Genomic DNA, 24,766 nt, shown 5'->3' on the forward strand with positions numbered 1-24,766 from the left:
GCGGCCGTTGTTTATGCACCCGATACATCATAGCGGTAACGTGAATGGATAATGGCGCGTCCCAGGGTAGGTTGTTTTTTTTTTAATTTGATACTTAATCGGCTTAGAAAAAAAATGCAGGGAATAAGATGCCATAGAGATTTGTACTTTATTCTTTATAGATGTGTTATCAAATAATGAAAATGAATTTTTAGTGGTGTATTGCTTTAAAGACTCACTATTCGAAGAATTAATTTGACAAAAATAGTCTCAATATTCTGCGAAAAAAAAAACAAAAAAACATCAAATATTGCCTCATGATATTACCTGATTAATTTAAGGCACCTCTGTTGCATTTCAGATGATGTGGGAAGTTTCGACTGAAAAATAAACTTCATCTATTTGTTCAGGACTAAAAGTCAACATTACTCAGCTAATGGATTTGCTCACAATTAAATGTCACTTTTGCATTATTGAATCGAATCCGGTAGCAATTTAGCGTGCCGCACCTCAAATGACATTTTATTACAACACAGTGTTCCGCCAGTAATTGAAATGGCGAAATATGTATTAGCCAAAAATGTCAAGTGAGAGGAATCGCTGGTCTTTCCAAACTTCTCTACAACTCACAGTGCAGCAAATAATAAACAAACAAACAGAAGACAGTTCAGTCAATAGCTTGCTGCAGTTGTCGACCAGTAAATAGCAAACTTTAAATCTTCATCTTTACAAACATTTTGGACAATTCTGTTCCACAATACTTTTGTCCATGAAACACCATCACTTGGTTTTGTAGCATATTATCTTCTCACAACTGTGTGGCTCGGGGGGTTGTTTGTTTGTTTACTCGAAACCAGATGGGTGGAGGCCTTAATTTGTACAAATACATTTTTTGGTACCAACTTTAAAGTGGAGTTTAAAACAAAATGAAAAGTAGTTAAGAAGATGGATGGATGGATGGATGGATGGATATAAGACATGATAAACTTGATACTCAAATATTTTTGCTCACGGTTATCATACCATCAGAATCTTAATTACAGCCCATGCCAATCATGGGCCACCTGTTTTCTGGATTACGACCGTCAAATCAGCCCTTAGCAATGGTGGTGTCATCGTCAGATAGCAAATGGCAAAACAAGACAAAATGGCCGCCCCCTAAGATGGATAAAAACAGGTGGATTTTGCGGCTCAATTCATATTCCACAAACACTATAATTAATATTCATCACATCAATTTTCATCACAATGCCATTTTAAGACTAGTAGTGTGCATACAACTTATTATTGACCATTAAAAAAAATCACTCTTCTTTTTATTATTATTATTATTATTATTATTATTATTATTATTATTAATTCAATCTCTGGTGTAATAACCTTATTTATTGATTGATTGAATTTTTATTTTATATTTTATTATTATTATTATTATTATTATTATTATTATTATTATTATTATTATTATTAATGATAATAATAATAATAATAGTTCAATCTCTGATGTAATAACCTTATTTATTGATTGATTTAATTATTTTTTTATTTTATTATCTGTTCTTATTGCTGCTGGACATGTACATTTCCCAGAGGGAGCCATCCCAAAGGGATCAATAAAGTCAAGTCTAAGTTTAAATCTAAGTCTAAGTCTAAGGTCAATGCTCGCAAGTCAGGGCAAAAGGATCGATGAAGCAAAAGTCCTAAATGGAACCCTTAGTAATTCAAGGTAGCACTGACGATGACATCTTTGTTGCTCAGGTCTCAGATAACAACACATCACAGCTCAGTTTCAGAAAACAGGTGAGCTGTGATTGGTCGTTGCCTGAGCTAGAGTAACTGTGATGTCATCTTCAGTCGACTGCAAGTGGCAAAATGGCCGCCCCCTGAGATGGATTAAAACGGCTGCATAAGTCATGTTACACAAATGTAATACAGTATTAATCAGAATGTCATGTTTAGACTTATGAGGTCACGTATAACATATTACTGTATATCCTCCTGAAAAAAAATGTTGTCCAATCATGTTTATTTTTGATATTCCCCAATCTTTGTGAAGTAACTAATTCTGCAAAAGAAATTTCTGAAAAAAATATATATATATTTTTGAGGTATGATGTGTCCACTACAGAGGACATTTTGCTAGGCTCAAATACAGTTAATATAATTTAAACAATACTTTAATGTGTTTTTAAGAGTCTTGTAGAAAACATGCTAACATTATTTAAAGCCTAAATTTGTTCAATAAAAAGTGTTATACATTTACTTTTCTTCTTCCCTAAAAAGTGCTTGCACTGAGGGAAGCCATTTTCTTTTATGATGCAATCAAAGGTAGCAAAGCTCCACCCCTGCACATTTGGTATCATTGGAAAGCTCTGAATGTCCTCTAAAGAGCACAAAAGGAGTTAATTCAATCGTATGCACTGGGTGGGAGATATTCAGGTTTAAAATGGTCCACTACAGTGGACAAATTTGAATTGCTGGTAGTCAGGTGGATATGCTTAAGGTTAACTTCTACTTTAAGTTCCCTTTTAAGTGCCAACCCTCAATCTAATAAATTCCGTTTATTGCCACGGAAAAATGTGCAACTTTGAAAATTCCAGTAATTTTTCAACCCAAGTCGTTTTTAGTTCCAAAAGCAATCAAGCAAGAGCAATGAAGACGGTCTTATGGATTCCCAGTCTCATTTCCCCGCACCGCACTGTCGACAAACATCTCATTTTCAGCCGCTCAACACAAATCAAGTCTCGAGCTCAAACGCCGGCGCCGGCTTCATTATTTTTATTGCCACATTTCCAAAGTCAATGATGACATTTGAAAGGCATGTCGGTAAATTAAACGCCATCAGCCAGTGCAGGTAATTATTGACTTGCAACATTATTGGGACGTCTCTCAATTTTCATTTTTTTTTTTTTTTTTAATTAAAAGCAAGTATTGCGCAATCATTCCTTGACAATTCAAGCCAAAGTAAGGAACGTGTTTTATTGTTGGTCAGTGTGAAAAATACTTTCTATTTGTCTCCCCCCCCAAATCCACTTACACACCCTGAATTCACAATTCACCAGCGGCTATATGCCAAGCCGACTAAATACCAACAATCTATCATCCCAGATATTTCATACTCCTCCAATTCAATAAGTCAGTATGATATATGTACGGTGTCGGGTGGCTTTCGGACAGAGAAACGTGTGTTGAGGTTACCAAGTGGAAGCTTTTAAAGAGGCATTGTTTTTTTTTTTGCCTTCTTTTTTGGGGACGCAAGATTTTAACTTTTTGATAATGACGTAGGAAGCATTGCATTCATAAAACACATGGAAGGCATGTTCGAGTATAGACGTGAATAGGTACATTACTGTAAAAAAAAAAAAAAAAAATGCATGCAAAATTGCACACACAAAAAACCCGCGAAACAGTGAGGCCATGAAAAGTGAACCACATTATAGCAAGGGAACATTACAGCGGACCACAAATAGTGAAAATCTTGTTTATTGAAGTATTTAAAAAAAAAAAGGAAAAAAAAGAAAAATGTGGGGTTGGCTCCCCTAAAAAAAACTTTTTTTAAATACTTTATTTCTATTAAAAAAAAATAAAAAAATCAGTTTAAAAAAAAAAAGAAAAAGGAAAATGTGGGTTGGCTCCCCTAAAAAAAAGAAACTTTTTTTTTTAAATACTTTATTTCTATTAAAAAAATAATAATAATAATAATAATAAAAAATCAGTTCAAAAAAAAAAAAAGAAAAAGGAAAATGTGGGTTGGCTCCCCTAAAAAAAAAACTTTTTTAAAATACTTTATTTCTAAAAAAAATAAAAAATAATTTTTTTTTTTTAAAAAATCATAAAAATCTTTGAATATTCAACAACTATAAATATTCAATATTCAGGCATCATTGTTATTAATCTAAAGCGTGGAAGCTCAGCTTTGCTTCGTCTTTCTTTTGATCTTAAATTTTCCCAATTATTGCTCCAGGGAGCATGTTTAAAAAAAAAGCCTGCCTCAAATCTGTCCTAGTAAACAAGTAACTTCACACGTGATATACAAAAGCCCGTGTGTTATTAAATTGTCTGAAAATGAATAACTTGTTCTTCATCTCACATCATATTAGCATATGATAAGAAAAACAAACCGATGAAAAACATTTACATTTCCTTGTTGTCTTTCCATTGAACGTTCCCCTTCATTGTAAGGATTCCGTTTGAAACTAACACCGTTCCCTCGCGAATGTGCATTTCCTCTGCGACCAACAAAGCGCGCCATTTTGGCTCTCCAGAGGGTGAGGGGGTCCCTCGAGAGCAAAAGGGGCTCGGCCTTGTGTATCGTGCAAGGGATGCAACGATAACAACAACAGCAGAAAGATGCGACTGCAAAAGCAAACCAGTGTCGATATTTTCCCTTTCATCCCGGCGCAGGAAAAGCACAAATGAACTCTGTTGGCTTTACGCGTGTGCGCATTGTAGAGCCAACCATCTGTGTGTAAATCTGCGGATTGTTTTTGGCAGAAATGCAGACGCACTACAAAAATAATGACAACAAAGAGTTTGTGTTTTCTGTTATCTTAGAGGCAAATTTCAAATGATTCACAAGTGTCTTATTGTTTGTGACTTGTTCCTCAATTAGGATGACACAGGCAAAGACCTATATTCTTCATCCTCTGCGAAGAATGACTAATATTACTGTTGAGTTGAGTCTCAAGTACATCAGTATGATGAAACTTGGTCCTGGGCTGGTTTTTATGTAAAATAATCCTGCTGATACGTAACAGTGTAGTAAGCCATTTTGTAAAGCGCCATTAGGCATTTTTCCACCGCTGGAACTTTTGGAGAACTTTTCAGTTTGCCTTGGTAAAATTCATTTTTCCACCAACAACAATTATCAGGGTAAGTAAATTCCCCAGGGGGCATCTCAGCAGCAGGGTCTTGCCGAGCCAGGCAGGAATTTTGAGGGAGCGGACTGCAATGACCACGGCTGATTGGTCAAATTTGGGGGCGTGGTTTTTACATCGGCTGGACTCAATCAAACTCATTTGAATGAATTACCAAGAACTCGAAGAACACAATTCTAAATTCCCTGCTGAACTTTTACAACCAAGAACTGCCTTTACCCAGAACTCAAAGTTCCTGGTCTTGTTGGTGGAAAAACAGCTGAATGATGCGCTAAACCTTTAACTTATTCACTCCCAGCCATTTTTTTACTGAAGCAACCCCCTTGGCTCCCGGCTGTTTGACTGGATTTTGAGTGATTTTGCAAGCCTCACAAAATATTGTGTTCCATTGCTACAAAAACATGGAACCTACTCAAAGAGAGATTAAAGTCTAGTTGTAAAGTAAAGTATAGTTGTATCTTGTTTTCGTTTTGAAGCACATTAGCATTAGAATATAACTAAGTCTCATCATTATTCACAAATCTGTTTAGAACAGTTGGGAAAATTGCAACATGGCCCTGGTTGATCTCTTATACTCTGCTGCCACCTGCTGGCCATTGCTTCCATCATTCTCTTCAGTTCAGAGGCTGCATCAAAGCCTTCTATATGCTCTAGCATAAAAACGCATAAAAAAAAAAAGTATAAATACATTTTTGGGACCATGGTAATATTTAAAATAGAACGTATTTATATGTTTTTGGGAGCAAATTAGGTTAAAGAGGAAGTAAAAAAAAAAAAAAAAGACAGTAATATGTTCTCTGCAGCCCCAATAGACTAAATATGTAATAATATCTGGTTAATATCGTCTTAGTGGAATATGAGTTATGCAGCAAAATCCCGCCGTTTTTATTCATCTCATGGGGCGGCCATTTTTCCACTTGCTGTCGACTGAAGATGACATCACAGTTGCTGCCTTAGGGCTCAGGCAATTACCAATTAAAGCTCACCCGTTTTCTGAAGCTGAGATGTGATTCAGTCGACAGCAAATGACAAAATGGCCGCCCCCTGAGATGGATAAAATGGCTGGATTTTGCTTCATAACTCATATTCCGCAAAGGTAATATTAATCAGAATGTATTGTTTCGACTAGTGGGGTCACATATAACTTATTATTAGTGTTGTTCAGATACCGATACTGGTATCGGCAGAGGTGCCGATACTGCATTAAAACAGTGGTATCGGTATCGGTGACTACTCACAAGTAACATGCCGATACCATTAATTCCAACGCTAATATAGGATTTTGGATGCAGCATCTTGTGTCTTGCTCGTGCACAACGTTCACTGATATGTGACATGTTCACTACATGCCGATCTAAGATATCCTATTGGCCCTTGAATGCGCTGAACCAATGGCAGGACAGCTTTTTTATGTTGAGAAAAAAAAACAACCTTAAGTATCGGTATGGTATCGGTATCGGCCGATACTGCAAAGCTGGGTATTGGCATCGGTATCGGGAGCCAAAAAACGGTATCGGAACAACACTACTTATTATTGTCCAGAAATGTTTCATGTTGACTTCCACTTTATACAATCTACCAGTGCGGCTCCACAGCTTAGTGATGAAGTCATCTGAAAGTGTCCTTTCTTCTCTCCTAGACAAGTGCGAGGCGACAGGCAAGATTTCGCCAAACTACTCGGACTAAAGGTATACACACACAAGACCCGCGGACACACCCGCGCACATTTGCACGTTTCCGTTTGACAATATCTGCAATGTGCAATTTAATGGTCGGCGGCGTTTAACGGCGCGCTTTATGTGCGCCGGCTTGTTGTGCATTCATCAAACCGAAGCGCATCTCATCAGACAATTAGCGCTCATCTTGGGCTAATTTCCTTGCGCCGATTCATCACCATCAGGGACTTTCTAATTGGGACAGAATCAATTGTCACCTCACTATCACTTGGTAAACACGCGCTCTTGCACACGCACACACGCGCACGAGTCTTGTCGGTTCTGTATTCAGTCTGTAAATGCGGAATGGAGTCACATACCATCTTTAAATATTGGCTTGCTTTATTACCAAAATGTGCTTAAGAACATCATCTGTTTCTATTTAGATGATTTAGTTTTCATTTGAAATCTACACAGAACATCATTAAAAGTCCTAAAGAGCGCGACTAATACATGAATGAAGAGTCAAGAGGCATTTAGTGTCATTACTAGCGATGTAACGATGTGCAACCTTCACGATACGATATTATCACGATATGAAGCTCACGGTACGATAATTATCACGATATTGCGGAGAGGTTGGCGATCTTTAAAAATGGTCACAATGTTGTAAGAAGAAATGAGCTCATACTTAAAAAAAAACTAAAAAAAAAAGATATTGTGCTTATGTACATAACAGAAATGCATAAAAAGCGTCTACAATCTCTAATAACACTTCATATTGAGGCACTAATGCACGCACACATATTTACTCTGTTCACAAACATATTACATTCCCCTTCATCTGACAATTAGTGTAGATTTGAAACATAGAAGGCCAAAACATGCCTGATGAAAATTAAGTTGCACTAAAAGAATATCCACCAGGAGGTGCTAGAACTGCACAAATGGAACTCAACCTGACTTTTTTTTTTTTTAACAGATGTGTTGCTTTTAAATATCGTGAACATGACGACGACGATATTGTGGCAGTTTTAATATCGCGATATCACGATATCGCCATTATCTTTACATCCCTAGTAATTACTCATCATTTTTGTTTGAATGTAGATCTAGCAACACGGATGCACGGCCAACTGTTGCCTAAATACCTGGATTCATATAAAAGGCAGAATTTTTGACAGTGCGCCTAATGGAGAAAACAGTGAGTGTTGAATATAGTGGATAAAATCATGAACACAGAGTCACAGTTTTATTCAGAGAGAAGTGAACACATCTTCAGGTTCCAGACCCAACTGTACTATCGAGAGGCTATATGAAATATTTTTGGTTTCCCAATTTTTTAAACACATTTAAACTTATTGAAACACACCTTTTGAAAACATTGTAAACACATTTGAGCAAAAACCGGAATAGTTTTATCACTATCGAATATTTCTAGAATCGATTAATCTATCTGTTATTCAACCGATTAATCGACTAATTGGATTCATTTGAATTTTCCATTAAAGTGTACAACAAAAGCATTTTTCCCTGATTACTATTTATTAACCGCTGATTTCGTGTTTATTTCACATTCATATGGTGATTACAAGAAAATGGGATTAATGTACTACTGTACATGACCGGTTCGGACATTGTTTTACAACGTAAAACCAGATGTTTGCAAAAGTCTTATTTCGATTAAACATAGAAGATAATCAGTCTTCTTTCATGAAGGACGACAGAAATCAGTGAACAATGACTGATGATGTGCTGAAACAGATCATCTTTAACTCATTTGCTCCCAATAACGTGTAAATACGTTGTTTTTTTTAATGTTTTAAGTGTCCCAAAGACGTATTTATACGTTTTTGTTTTTGTTTTTTTTATGCTAGAGCATACAGAAGGCTTTGATGCAGCCTCTCAACTGCAAAGACCGGTTGCAGAAATGGTAGTTATTACACAAACGGCCAGCAGGTGGCAGCAGAGCAAAGGAGATCAACCAGGGCCATGTAGAAAAAAAGCTCAATTACTTACAATTTTAAATAGATGTGTGAAGATTGATGAAACTTAGCTCTCTTCTAATGCTAATTGCTGCAAAACGGAAACAGATAGAAACATACTTTTTTTCCTGATGAAAGAAGAGACTTTAATCTTTCTTTTGATAGGTTTCATGCTTTTATATCAATTGAACACAATATTCTGTGGGCCTTGCAAAATCAGTCAAAATCTAGTAAAACAGCCGGGAGCGAACGGGATTGCGAAATGTGAAAATGGCGGCGAGTGAATGAGTTAATAATAATAATTTAAAAAAAATGGCTCCAATTATTAAAATAATAGTTTCCGATTAATTTGATAATCAATTACAAAATCATCTTTACTCATATAGCACATTTCATACACAAGACAAATAAATGTGCTTCACAAAAGGAAATACACAGCACCGAAAAGCTGATACAGTATTTAAGCATATTAAAATAAAAGTATTTCACTTAAGCAATGTTGTTGTTTTTTTTCACCTGGATTAAAAATCATCTGGGTTGACTTCACTTCTGAAGGCATTTGTGTGCAGCAAAACGGCTAAATGCAGCTTCACCATGTTTGCTTTGACCTCTTGGCCTCCGCTGCTTGACCTGAGTCTGCAGACCACAGAACCCAACTGGGTTTCTATTCAATCAGCATCTCTTGATTGTATTCAGGAGGGCACCAAACCATTGAGCGATTTATAGACCAGGAGCAGAATTTTGAAATTGATTCTACAGCCGACGGGGAGCCAGTGAAAAGCCTTAAAGCCTGGCGCAATGTATTCGGATCACTTCTGAATGAGCTGCAGCTTTTCGATGCTCTTTTGAGAGAGACTCTGAAAATAATACTAGGGATGTTCGATACCACTTTTTTTCAGACCGATACCGATACTCAGACCCTGAGTACTCACCGATACCGATACCAGTAGTACATTTTGACAAATAAAAAAAATCACTAAAAGATATTTTTAAACAAATATATTTCCTTTAATTTTGACAAAAAAACAGCACAGTCACTCTTCAATAGTCTTAACGCTCAAAATAAAACACAAAAATGCTCTTTTAGTTTAAGATCCACAATTTTGAAGTATTTCCAAACAGGTGAAGTTTTGGTGAAAAACTGCTGCAAGCTAGCGCCACTTACAGGCAAGGAGGACTCACTTAACGTCTTCCCCCTCTGCCATCGCTCGCTTGTACTCGTCTGCGTCACGAGTACTTGAAAAAAAGGCTGGTATCGGCCCGATATCGATACCTGGTATCGGTACTCGCCCATCCCTAAATAATACATAATACAATAAAATGTGTAGGTGCTACAATATGTGCGGTAGTTTCAGATATGTGCCATTAACTCAATTACTGCTAGCTTTTTTCAAAGTAGATTTCCCCATATTGAAAGCAATTTTAGACCATTTTTAACTGAACTTCCAAGACCCGCCGAATTTTTGCATTGAATGACAAATAAAGGCACTAAACCTTTCAAAGGAGCAACGAAAATGAGCGCTCTGCGAAAAGAAACGTGTCAAGCGGAAAAGTGATTTTGACGCTAATATGTTTCGCTTTTGTGACAAAACAAAAGCGAGGCTGAGAGGGCCTTTAATGACTATCGTCATTTCGTTACAGATCGACAACAATGAAACACTGTGAGCGACGGCAGTTCGCCGCATGTCATTCACTCCTTGAAACCGCTTCGTCTTTTCAACAATGGCGGCTCACTTTCCGAGCTTCCCGAAACACATACTCTACTTTTATTATACTGCACGTTAGCGAGCGTAAATATGCACTCGATGAACGCAATTTTGCGTCCCCTTGCGCAAAATGAGGCGCAATAATAAGTTATATGCAGCCCCCTAATCTGAACACGCTATTCTGATCAATATTGTGTTTGTTGAATAGGAAATAAAATTGCAAAATCCACAGTTGCTTCGGCCTCGGGTAACGACCAATCACAGCTCATCTTGCAAACCCGACACGGCCAAACTGAGAAAACAGGTGAGCTGTGATTGGTCATTACATATTTCCTCAGCACACGCGATGTCATCTTCAGTCAAAAGCAAGTGGAAAATTATTATTTATTTATTTTTTTTTAAGTTTAAAAATAAATAAATAAATAAATAAATAAAAAAGCAAGTGGAAAATTTTGTTTTTAAAGGTATTAATTGCACACGAAAAATAATGAAGTTATCAAATTAATTCTGGACAAAATATTACATACTTACTGCTGGAAATAGCTAAATGAGTCAAGTATCCCTTTAACCCCCCCAAAGTGGTATGAAGCATGTATGCTTAAGCAAAAAGGACAGTACAAAATTTAAGAAAAAAAAATAGTAAAATAAGAAAATTATTACTTCAAATAAGCAAAATGATCTGGCAACAGAAAAAGAAAAATTGACTTAAATTTACCTGTAAGATTTAGAAAAATAAGAAAATAATACTATTCCCATATCAACCACAGCAGTCTTGAAAATAGTATTTTTATTAAAAAAAAAAAAAAAAAAAGTTATTTTGACTTTTTCCAAGCCGTAATAAAACTATTTTCTTCAAATACATGCGTATTTTTGTATACCTTTGCATGGGTGTCAAGCAGGGAAGTAATAGGTCACTTTTTTTTATTGTCTTTGTTGCTTTATAAATAAAGCTGAGTTGAGTTGAGCCAGGCCGTGATTGAACCCACAACCTCCAAGTTTGAGGGTAGGCACTCTACCACTAGACCACTTCATTTGGATGGCGGAAAAGGCAAAAAATGAGCTTCGTAAATATCACGAAACCTAACTTGTCTGATTATTTCTATACTTTAATTTGTCCATTTATCTTATTTCTAGATTATGCAACATCTTAAAATAAGAAAATGAATTTTATGAAACCCGAATTCAGCGCCTTTTATGTTGTTTAGTTAAAATGTGGAAAATGCTTGTTTTAAGCCTCACGGTACTTAAAACTGGCTGTTAACACCCAAGGCTGCTTGAGCAAATAAGATGATTAAGTAAAAAGTCTCTAATAATAAGCCCAATGATCATGTCTGACAATATCATTTTAAGTAAAAATAACTCGTCAAAGCAAAATAAGCAAGTTTAGGTAAAATTTTTCTTTCTTTACTTTCTTACGGGTTTATCCATTCTCTCTTCCGAACCGACTGGACAACACTACACATTATTATTATTATTATTATTATTATTATTATTATTATTATTTTCTAGCCACTTGTGCAGTATAAGCCGCTACAACAAATGCACGTGACGATGCATGATGCCTGTGATTGGCTGACAGGTGCCGTGCTTTGTGACATTGCCGTTTTAGCTGAACTAGGACCTGTCGAATGCGGTTTGCTGTGTTAAGCGCCGATTGCGAAACTTGCCAGCAAGCTAAATTCTCTTAGTATTTGTTCATAAATAGTACGAGAATACATCTTGTATTGCTCCCGCTGATACGTTCGCAGCCGACGTATTAAGATCGGAGTTTAGAGTGTAGGTGACATGAAGTTGTGACGAAACCAGGAAGTGCCTCTCTCTCTCTCTCTCTCTCTAGTTGCCTCATTTTTTTTTTTTTCTTGTTGCCTCTCTTACCTTGCACATAACGTCACACCCAGCGACTCATTTCATTGGCTACGAGCAACTTCCTTGTCACTTGTCAACCTACGGGAGCAGCCGTGGTCCAAAAACGGCAAAGACGCCGTTTGCTGCATTTCGTGTAAGAATTGAGAATTTTTTTACGGGACTTTTGAGGTCCCGTACGAGACATAACAATTTAGCCTAAAAATACGGGGCGCCCCGGATAATACGGGACAGTTGTCAACCCTAATGTTGACACCCCTGACACACGTTCAGCTGAAACTTGTCCGAATTTCTCTCCCTTTACCAAATGCGAACAATGAACAGTGATAATAGATTGAAGTCCAAACAAGCCCAGTTTGGAATGAACAATTGCACGGCAGCCGTCTGGGAGTTTGGAGAGACTTGACATGTAACATGACAACGTTGGCTTCAGAAGTGCGCTATTACACTTGTCGTCCTATTCTCGCGCTGCCATTTCACACGGACACAATTCCTCGCCGCGACTCCCGCGGCTGCCGGCTTAGCGTCAGAACAACAATGGGCCCCCTCGCTGCGTCTGAGCGCTTTGTGTGCAGACGAGAACAACATTCCCACCTTGAACTGCCTGAGCGAAGAGTGACAGCAGCGGAAGCCGTTGATGTCAGGTTTCTAATCACGGAGGATTATAGTGCGCGCGCGCCTGTGTCACTCTTGATTATGGCGCAGGCGCCATGAGACAATGCAGCAAGGAGGAAGAATTCTCGGTGCAGACGCGCCATAAAAGGAGGCAGAAATTCAAGAATATTTTCTTTTTGCACAGCTGGTTACTTGATATGTTTGTGGGGAAACTCCTTCAAGGGAAAGTTTTCAGACAAGTCATAATCTAGCATTGAATATTTATTGAGTATCTGAGGGATACTATGGATACTATGTATGTTTGTATGTGTACACACAATCTTAAAAAATACAAATATGGCAGTCAAAATGAAAATAAATATGTGTGAAGGTGAGGTAGAAACCCATTACGGGCTTATCAGGGATATATATATATATATATATATATATATATATATATATATATATATTAGGGGTGTTAAAAAATCGATTCGGCGATATATCGCGATACTACATCGCGCGATTCTCGAATCGATTCAATAAAAAAAATCTTTTTTAATTTTTTATTTTTTTTATTTTTAAGAGCTCAGAATTGTTCATTCGGTAGTCTTACCGATTCAGCGTCTTATCATCATTGCCTTTTTTTTTCTTTTTTTTGTGTGTGTGTGAATCGATTTTTAAACTTCCATTTTTAATGGAAAAATATTCAACAAAACGTCTGACTTCGGGTTAGGATTCACACCTTGAGCATGGAAGAATGTTATATGAACGGAACATTAAGCCTTAATATTTTATTTTAATGCTGTTCAAACATGAAACAGATTACAACCTCTATAAGACTGAAATTGCAGATAAATAAATAATACATTTTCATATAAATCTTACACTCTACAAGCTTACTGCTTAGTATTTTTTCTAAATGTGAATGAAAAAAAAATCGCAACAATCGACTTATAAATTCGTATCGGGATTAATCGGTATCGAATCGAGTCGTGACCTGTGAATCGTGATACGAATCGAATCGTCAGGTACTAGGCAATTCACACCCCTAATATATATATATATATATATATATATATATATATATATATATATATATATATAGCATATAGCTTATAGCTTATAGCATATAGCTTTCAGCTTTCAGCATTCCCACGCAATTTCTCCAGAAATTGCACTTAGTCTAGTTTTATTAAGCTATTTTTGTTCTCTTTGCTCTTTAAATGTCTTCAGTTCTAGTGATTTTGTAATACAGTCATCTGAACACATTTACCAGCATGAGAAGATAAATTTCATTTAGGTAGGTAATTGTATCTCAACAGAAAGTGATCTTTTATTTTAGGAACAAGGTTATTTTTGCAAAACTGTTATGTAAATATTTGGCCTGACTGATTTGATTGTAGTCTTCATTTGATTTTGTATGTGTAAACAGCTTTCGCAGCCCAGGCAGATGACAGATTTGTATCGCACCTTTTCCATTATCAGCCCGCCACTCTTTGAACAACATCTGTGATGACATCATGTCAGGATGTTTAAATGGTGTGTATTGAACTGAGGTAGGATCAGGTTATATATTGGCCCAAAGGGAGCAGAGGGTGAAGAGCCCAGATTGAAATGTGTTATCTCGGCGGCGAGACACGCTTGCGCTGTGATGCTATCACGTTCAGCAATAGGTTGGTGAGGAGGAGATAGACAAAAAAGGGTCCAGTTCATTAGCGGAGAGGTTGTCATGATGACATACTGCCGCGACTATTTCAGCAGGCAGATCCCAAGGGAGCGAACAAGCACAAGCACAAAATCTTATCTGGCTATTGTGGACATCAAATTGCTTCAATCAAGCTTTTGCTTCTGAAAAGTTTGTTATATGATAGTACAGTTATTCACTAAGGTTACTCAAGGTCACAGGTGAGTTGGAGTCTATCCGAGCCAACTTCAGGCGAGAAAGACGTACATGATACTTGTCACCAGCCAATTGCAGAGCATTGTGGAAATCAATTTACTTTAAAAAAATAAAAAAAAGAAAATATATATGGATATATTTGAAGGACTATTGCAACAAATTCAAAATGAGTTTCAAAAGATCAGATGAGATGAAGCCTCATGAAGTACTGAGCAATGTCTTAAGCCGCCGCATACAATCTGCAACAGAAGTCTTGTAGCATAAAGTCCGAACAATTTAAAAGAGTAAATAAATGTATTTCTAATCAATTAGCTGTTAAATTAAATAGCTTCTAATCATGTCAGTGGCTGTAAAATAAAAGAATCAAGGGCCCCATTCACACGAAAGCCCGTTTCAATGTATCCGCACAAGTTTCTTACCGTTTGGGCAGTTCGACCACACGGCGGCTCGATTTTGGAGCTTGAAACCGATCACTTTTGAAACCGGGCTCCAGAGTGGAAAGATTTGCACATATATATATATATATATATTAGTGTTGTTCCGATACCGATACCGGTATCGGCAGAGGTGCTGATACTGCATTAAAACAGTGGTATCGGTATCGGTGACAACTCACAAGTAACATGCCGATAGCATTAACTCCAATGCTAATATAGGATTTTGGATGCAGCATCTGGCATCTTGCTAGTGCACGACATTCACTGCTATTCACTGCTAGCATTGTTTGAAGTGCTTTTATGGATGCTTTTTGTTGGAGGTCGTGGCAGTGTAAAAAAAAAAAAAAAAAAAAAGTAGGCGGAAGGAAGATTCACCTAAAAGGGAGGCAGAAAGATTTCAGTCGAAGCGAAGCCCAGCAACTGGTCAAAGTGTTCTGAGTAAAAGGTTTTGTTTTCGATTATTCAGTCTTTTCTTTGAAATTAGAGTTGGGCATTTCCTGAAAATGTAAAACAGTTAATTAGACGAGATTCACAAAACAAAAGCAACTGAATGAATTGACGCACCGGTTAAGATGAGATCTTGCTAATTAGACCACATTTCCAGCTGTGATATTATTACATGACTACATCAGGGGGGTCACTGACATGCGTAAAGCACCACAGGAGTTGCCCGTTGGCCTGTTCTAAAAATAACTCATTAGTGACGGGGCATTGTGACTTTCTAGGAAGGTTGTAGAAGTCACCATTAGAAAATAGAAATATTTACTGGGATTTATAGGGGGAAAAAATAGTTACATATTGATTAGTGCTGTCAATATCGAATATTTTTAGAATTGATTAATCTATTGATTATTAAATCAACTAATCTGATTTATTTTAATTTTGCGTTAAAGTGTATTACGAAAGCATATTACCCCCTGATTACTATTTATTAACCAGTGATTGGTGTTTATTTTGTACTTCATATTCATATTAAAAAAAAAAGGGGGGGGGGGGGGGGGGGTTGATGTTGTACTACTGTATATTACCAGTTCGGTCATTGTTTTCCAAAGTAAAAACAGATGTATGCAAATGTGTTATTTTGATTCAACACAAAAGATAATCCGTCTTCTTTCATCAAGGACTACAGAAATCAGTAAACAACTACTGTTGATATGCTGAAATCAGAGAATTTGGACAATTTCAAAATAAAAAAATGGCTCCAAACAATTACTAGATTATTAACTCATTCACTCCACGCCATTTTCACAGAAGCAATCCCCTTCACTCCTGGCTGTTTTATTGTATTTTGACTGATTTTGCAAGATCCACAGAATATTGTGTTATATTGCTATAAAAACATGGAAACTACCAAAAGAAAGATATTCACTGCCTTTGACAAGTATACTTGTCAATTGTATTTTTTAGAGCGGTGCTAAATAGGGGCGAATCTGAGCATGCTCCACTGTAAATATCAAACTTGGAAACAACTTTACTGATGCCCAACCACCGGTAGATGACATCATTGCCCCATTTTATAGGAAATAAACACAGTTTCAGAGTCCATGGGAGAAATGGCTGTATTTTGGCAAACCTACATTTTTCTGCTGTCAATTATAAAAGAACGGGACGGGACAAAAAGTAGGGAGTCTATTCTGTTATTTGGTAGATTCGGTTTATATATAATTATTGAATGTAATATCACGTGAGTATTGGAAATGTAAAAAATTTCTATAATGACTGGCAGTGAATGAGTTAAAGTATCCTCTTTCATCAGGAAAAAAAAAAGTATATTTGTTTCCCTTTTGCAGCTATTAGCATTTGAATATAGCTAAGTTTCATCATTATTCATAAATCCGTATGGAATTGTGGGGAAACAGCTTGTTTTCAACATGGCCCTGGTTGATCTCTTATACTCTGCTGCCACCTGCTGTCCGTTTGTGTAATAACTACCATTTCTTCAACCGTTCTTTGCAGTTGAGAGGCTGCATCAAAGCCTTCTGTATGCTCTAGCATAAAAAACAAACAAACAAACAAACATATAAATACGTCTTTGGAACACTTAAGACATTTAAAATAGAACGTATTTATTCGTCTTTGGGAGCAAATGAGTTAAAATAGTTGTCGATTAATTTTAACAGTTCTAATATTGATAGTTATCTATTTCATATCTTGTTAAATCATTACAAGGTCTCATAACATGATCAATGTTCTCACATTGATGAATATCATTAATTATTCATAATAACCAGTAGCTACACAAGTGTGCATAAAACTCTTGGCCCTTTATATTAATCAGTAGCCAAGAGGTATAGCTCGAAGTTTCAAAAAGGTTGGTGACCTCTGCATTACATGATGATGATGATGATGATGTTGATTATATAACATGACTTTTCTGTTAAGTTGCTATGCATGTGAAAGGATCTCAAATTTTTGCTTTGGCATCCTCAACATGCGGCTGTAAATACTTGAAAGGCTCCCACAGACTGGTTTATTTTCTTCCCTTTGTCTGATTTCGGCTGGATTCTTGACAGACTGGTATCATTTCTTGGCCGCGCCGGCTGGCTGCGCATCTTTTCAGAGCGCGAACGGCTAATGTGACTCTTTCATATTTTAATCTTTGTGCGGCAGGCTTTACGCTTACAGCGTGCGGCTTGTCCAGTTTGTGACTTGTCCAGTCTTTTCGTGAAATGCAGAATGTGGACTGAAATCCCCTGTAAAAAGGATTGAGGCATCTTCAACTTTTTGTTGAGGGTCGCATATGCGACCAAAGATGTCGGTTAGATGAGAACAGAATTATTTTTTGCTTTGGATTAAACTATCATTGTCACACAGCATGGAGAGACTGCAAACATTCTGTGGGCTGAAAATCAACAAGCCGTAATGAGGACAAACGTTATAGAAAATGGATATCAGACTTTACATGATCAGGATTTTGGAGCTGACCAATGATCACTAACTTAAAAAAAAGAGATAGATGATCCAATCGGAAGATGGAACAATATATCGAATCTATTTAACTTGTTTGTTTACTGTACAGTGCACCCCCGCTAATCATGAGGGGATTGGGACTGGATATTATTGACGCCCATTGAAATGCATTGGGGGCGGGGGAATAATAATATAACTAGGGATGCACGATATCGGCGGCCGATAATTATCGGCAATTATCGACCCATTTGACGTCAAACAGATAAACCGGATCATAGTAAAATCCGCCGATAATTATCGGCAATTATCAACCAATTTGACGTCATACAGATAAACCAGATAATAGAAAAATCCGCCGATAATTATCGGCAATTATCAACCAATTTGACATCAAACAGATAAACCAGAAAATAGAGAAATCCGCCGATAATTATCGGCAATTATCAACCAATTTGACATCATACAGATAAACCAGATCATAAAGACATTTGCTGATAATTATCGACAATTATCAACCAATTTGACGTCATACAGATAAACCAGATCATAAAGATATTAGCTGATAATTATTGGCAATTATCAACCAATTTGACGTCATACAGATAAAACAGATCACAAAGACATTTGCCGATAATTATCGGCAATTATCAACCAATTTCACGTCAAACAGAAAAACCAGATCATAGAGAAATCCGCCGATAATTATCGGCAATTATCAACCAATTTGACGTCATACAGATCAACCAGATCATAAAGACATTTGCCGATAATTATCGGCAATTATCGACCAATTTGATTTCAGTTGTATTCAAATTAATTTGCAAACAGTTATCGGCTTACTTATCGGTTATCGACATCGGCACTTCCTAAATAATTGCTTTATCGGTATCGGTTGAAAATTATCGTGCATCCCTAAATATAAGCTCAAAATTCTTCCAAAAATGCTGATAAACATTCAATACACTGAGAATGGTGGAGTAATAAATAAATAAACAAAGAATTAAATTAATGAAAAATATATTGGAAACTATTTTTTAAAAAAAATATGTCTGACTGTACATGCTGAGAAACCCTGTAGAGATCTACAGCAGTGTTTCTCAGCTATTTAATTTTTATTCTTTTTTTTTTTCATGTTTAATTATGTTCAATTCTTTTTCAATTTTTGAATGACCACTCTCGTTCCCAGCTCTAAAATGGAAAATGGGTTGGCCTGAGGCTACCTATTGTTAAGGAAAAAATAAATAAATAGAAGGCTAGTGGCTATTCAGCTGCAGCAGACATTTCAAGAAGGAAAAAAAAAAAAATCAATTCTTTCCAACTTGTAACGGCTTGAACTTAGAGGACTTGCACGGTACCTTTGCCCTTTTCTTGTGCTCTCCTCCATAATTTGACCGTCGTCTTCTCACATACCTCCAACTGCTCCTCCATGTTGACTCGGAATGTTTGCGGTTTTCTTCCATGATGTCTTGATATTCTCTTGCATAAGCAAGGCCCGATTATCTGTTTGACGGTTTGCCGTAAGTGTGAGGCGACTTCTAAGCAGATCACAATAGGATTGGTCCTTCTCGGCGAGCAGAGAGGGGAGGGGTGAGCGGTTAAGCACTAACAGAGGAGGAAGGGAGCGAGATGAGACACTGGCAAACATGGATGCCTTTTTGCTCTGTTGTTCGTCCTAAAAATTAAAAAAACGGAGAAAAAACTGGTGTCATCGGGTTAATTTTATCCCCAATTTTTTAGTTTAGTCTCAGTTTTAATCCAGGTTCATTCATGCTTGTTAGTTTTTATCATAGTTAGTCAACCTCATCCCGATTTTATTTAGTCCATTTTTAGTCAACTATAAATCGAGCATTTTAGTCTTTATTTTAGTCCAAGAAAAACAATTTTATTAGTCTAGTTTTAGTCAACAAAAACTGTCAATGTTTTAGTCTAGTTTAGTCAGGACTATCATTTCACCGCTGCATTTTTTTTTTTTTTTTTTTTTTTGGTCAGCAAGCAGATTATGTTGAACATTTTGGATCTAAAACTATTTCACATCAAATTTTCTCTCATCTTTTTGATGAAAACATTGACATAGCACAGACAAGATTTTATAAAATCCTAATTTTTGTCTCGTTTTTGTTCATGGACTAAAATGTCCATAGATTTTAGTCCAGTTTTTATTAAATGAAGTACATTTTAGTCTGTTTTTCCATTAGTCGACGAAAATGCAGACTGATTTAGTCCCTCTTATTGTTTATTAATGAGGGTTTTAGTCTAGTCAAGTCTAGTTTTAGTCCAGTGAAAAATGTGTGTGGAGAAATTATTTTTGTTTAGTTTTCATTGATGAAATTAACAGTACTAGTTAGCCCCAAGGACATGAGTTGTTCAGGGGTCTGTTCGAAAAATACATCACTTTGAGGTCATCTCCTGAATGTAATCCGTTGGAAGGAAACTTGACATAAAATTCTGGTTGAAATCCCAGTTGAGAATTCTCTTACTAAGAGATCTGCAAAACTGTGGAAAATATCACAAATGGCAGGCTTTGAAATTTGGAAGGTCGAAATCTGATCAACTGGCAGAAGAGGAAACTATGGGTCCTATTCCTATTCGCCTTTGCAGCGCGCTAACCAGCAAAAATTGAGGAATCAGCGAGCGCCTAATTCACTAAACGCGCGCAGTTGGGGAAATCCGTCACTAAGTGCTCTGCCGAACAGATTGCGTCACAGTGCGCCGGTGTTATTTGCGTGTATGTAAATGAGGTAATTTGCATACATTTGACGCAAAATATGCCCACCCCAATGCAAATGAGACTCATTGATATGCAGCGTCTAATTCACTAACGCCAGCGCAAATAGCCACACCGCGTTTGTGTGACGCAAATAACGTTTTTGGAAATGTATGTATTAACCTGACGCAACCTCGATCTCCGGGATCATGACAGCAGTGCGTACCATTTGCAGCACAACATCCACGGCAGATCATGTAGAGAGGGAAATATTTCCGTGTTAGTTTAGGACAAAACGTAACCCGGGCTGATCGGCAATGGCGGGGAGGCATTTTCCGATCATTTTTACGTGCCAGATGCATACTGTACGCCCACGCCAACCTCTGAAAATATATTTTTAAAATACGATCGCACCAATAATTTGTACTTTATAAATGAATGACGTCGTTAGAGCAGGGGTGTCCAAACGACGGCCCGGGGGCCATTTGCGGCCCGCCATCCATTTTTTTTGTGGCCCACAACATATGCTAAAAATGGCATTTGACTCAGTTGAAAAAAAAAACACAGGTGCTATTAAAGTTTATTTTAGTTAACTAAAACTAACGAAAAAACTAAAATTCAAAACTACAATTTCGTTAACGAAATAAAATAAAAACAAAGATGCTTTTTGAAAAAACAAAACTAATTGAAACTACATTTTAGATTTACAAAACTAACTAAAAATAAATCTAACTATAATTATAGCAAAAATGTCCTTCGTTTTAGTCTTTGATAATTAATTTAATGCATGAGCCCTTGGGGATGATTTTAAATGTGATTTTTAGTAGATTTATTTTGATATAAACCGGAATAATGACGTTACAACCATGTTGTTGTTTTTTTTTTTTTTAAATATTGTGCACAAGTAATACACATTTAAAAAAATAAATAAAACTAATACTGAAACTAACTAAACTAATACTAAGCATTTATTAAATAGCTAAAACTAATTTAAAAAAAAAACTAACAGAACCACCCTGAAAACTAATTAAAACTAACTAAATAAAAAAAAAAAAAACAACCTCAAAACAAAATAAAAACTAAAATGAAAAATTCCAAAATTATAAAAACCCTATTGCCATATTACAAATAAATCAGTTTATATATGGTACCATTTTTATAAATATGCAAAAGGACAAATAAATGATTTTTTCAATGTTTAGGACTAAACACAATTTCTCTTCATAACATTATGTGGCCCTTGCGTCCTTCTGATTTTCTGTATGTGGCCCTCAAATGAAAAAGTTTGGACACCCCTGGATTAGAGCAATATCCTTAGTGAATAGGTGGGTAACTGCGGGCGCAGTTGTGGTGCAATATTTCGCGCTATTACCTGACGCAGCGCATTCTTAGTGAATATGCCCCTATGCCGGAAACCACATGTTCTTGTACTTGGTATAATGAAGACACGTTTTCTAGCTGTGGCCCAGCTGATGCTATGGCAACATCCTTTCTACTCGTGCATTCGGACTACTAAGTGGTGGAAAGGTTCCCGTTCGTTCAAATAACGCCAACAAATGAAGCGCCGACTATCTGCGGCAATAACGCATTTCAAGCAATATGGATCGTAGATAAGAACATCCGACTCTTTAGCGTCCTGCCAGTTTATCGAAGGTGCTTCGGTGAAATGGACCATTTGAAAATGTAATTGAGTGCTTTTTCAGAATGTGTCCGCTGAATAGCGCCAGGTAGGCGTGTGCTCAAAAAATCGATACAGCAATATATCGTTGCGGGCCTCATTACATTACACGTATCGATACGCAGGCGTCAGAATCGATATTGCTCATTGACTTTAAATGGGCAGTTAACGTTTGCTTACATTGTACCTAAAAAATGAAAACCAGCAGCGTCTTTGACGTTAATTGCCTTCAATTAATGCAAAAAGAGCTCACCAGAGATTGGACACTGTGTCTAGCTTAGAAAAATGAAAGCAGAGGAAGAATATCAACATTTATTTAGTTACTTAACCTGTCACGTGTCTCACTGCACCAATTTTTGTATATTTTGTTTAAAAACGAAATAGAATGTTACATGAAAAAAATGCTGTTTTTATTTCCCCAAATATTTCAAATAAGCACATTTTAGAGCTGTAATTTTAATACTTTGATATTTTTGCTCATATCGGCTCATACCTATTAATAAATGTTCCCGGTGTGTCTGTGAAAGCTGCTCCTTGCTCATGAATGCCGCTTGGTGGTAAACCACAAGAGCTTCTAACAAAAATATTTTTGTCAGTCAGCATAACAAACATATGCTTTAGGTATACATATGACTGTCATGCAAGTAAATCTATGTAATATATCGGGATACGTATCGCTTTGAAGATCAAGTATTGATACATATGTATCGCGATACGCATCGTATCGTGACCCCTGTATCGTGATACGTATCGTATCGTGACCCCTGTATCGTGATACGTATCGTATCGTGACCTCTGTATCGTGACCCCTGTATCGTGATACGTATCGTATCGTGAGGTTGGCGGCAATACCCAGCCCGAGCGCCAGGTAATTAATGGCTTTTGGCACCATTTTGGGGCTCTCTTTGTTAGCTATCTCATACAAAAAAATGGAGCAACGGCGCTACGGTACGTATCTGCCGTTGTCACAGTTGTTGCCGGAAACCTTTGACATCTTCTTTTTTTTTGCGGCACCTCGCAGATTGGTCGTATTCTTTGCTTGGGAACAGAAAGCTCGCTCGGTGCCATCCTTGCCCTGAAATAGCCCCCGAGAAAGACTTCGCCGCTGTTGATGAACAGAGCCCGGTGGCCTTGAAAGACAATTTGCTCCGAGTGGTGGTAATAACGGGCAAGGCGCAGCATGTGGCCGGCAAAGAAAGGCGAGCGAGTGCTAAACGGAGAGAGAGGCCGGCGATGGAGACGGAGCAATCACCTACGCAACACGGCCCCGGTATTGCTTTGGCGTTCAAGTCCGGGGTGGCTGCACATGAACCGGCGGGTTAATATCAAGCCAAATGGAGGTTACGGCTCGGGGTCGACAAGCGAGGGCTAACAGGGCTGCTGTCAGAAAGGGAGAGCGCAAAAAACAATGAATACAACAAATGGAAAATTCACTCCCCGTCTCTACTTTTGAACCCGAGTATCAAAGCGAGTGGAAATCAAAAGACTTTTCACGGATAACCAAAATCCTCTCAGTTAAGAGAAAAATGAAAAGCCATCAAGAGGAATGAAGGCAGCTTGATGAGTATGACGCCTGCAGATAATGAAAAATGAAAAGAAGCGATGGGGTGGGGGGGTGGGGGGGGGGGGGGTGAGACGGGCCGCTGGAGAGCAGAGGTGATTTGAAAAAAAGAGGACGTTTGACAAAATGGTCAATTTAACCGCTTCCTTTTTGCTCTTCAGCCACCTTTGTTCCGAGCAGCACCTGGTACCGCTCCTCGTTGGAGATCAGCCCCCAGTCTGGAAACGGCACTCGATGTCTTATCGGGACCCGATGGCGCCGACAAACGGCGTCCATCTGGGTCTGGCGGCGGGAGAAGCGACAAGAGATTAGCGTGACAGATGGATTATGGGAGACAGATGCTTCGTAAATGTTCTCCTTTTGACTTGAGACGTTGTAAACTGATCGCACAGACAACAAATCTATTTCTGGCAAAGCTCAAAATTTGGATTGCCTTGTCTTGAATTCAGGTTTGTTTCTAGGGGTGTTTAAAAAAAAAAAATCGATTCGGCAATATATCGCGATACTACAGCACGCAATTCTCGAATCGATTCAATAGGCAGCCGAATCGATTTTTTAACATCCATTTTTGATGGAAAAATATTCAACAAAACGTCTAAATTTCACACCTTAACTCATTTACTCCTAATGACGTATAAATACGTTTTTTTAATGTTCTATGTGTCCCAAAGACATATTTATACGTTTTTTGGGGGGGGGGTTTATGCTAGAGCATACAGAAGGCTTTGATTCAACCTCTCAACTGCAAAGAACGGTTGCAGAAATGGTAGTTATTACACAAACGGCCAGCAGGTGGCAGCAGAGCAAAGGAGATCAACCAGGGCCATGTAGAAAAAAAGCTCAATTACTTACAATTTTAAATAGATTTGTGAAAACTGATGAAACTTAGCTCTCTTCTAATGCTAACTGCTGCAAAA

General features: G+C 37.4%; 1 protein-coding gene across 3 annotated transcripts in view; it reads left to right on the forward strand.

The window, feature by feature from the left end:
• tnr (tenascin R (restrictin, janusin)) overlaps positions 1 to 24,766 on the forward strand; it is a 169,084-nt gene that overhangs the window by 23,952 nt on the left and 120,366 nt on the right. For all 3 annotated transcript variants that reach the window (XM_077514753.1, XM_077514770.1, XM_077514763.1), the window contains exon 2: positions 6,496 to 6,544. The gene's annotated coding sequence lies outside the window, so the exon portion shown is untranslated. The remainder of the gene's footprint in view (positions 1 to 6,495; positions 6,545 to 24,766) is intronic.

Source organism: Festucalex cinctus, chromosome 1 (genome assembly GCF_051991245.1).
Source record: "Festucalex cinctus isolate MCC-2025b chromosome 1, RoL_Fcin_1.0, whole genome shotgun sequence".
NCBI lineage: Eukaryota > Metazoa > Chordata > Actinopteri > Syngnathiformes > Syngnathidae > Festucalex > Festucalex cinctus.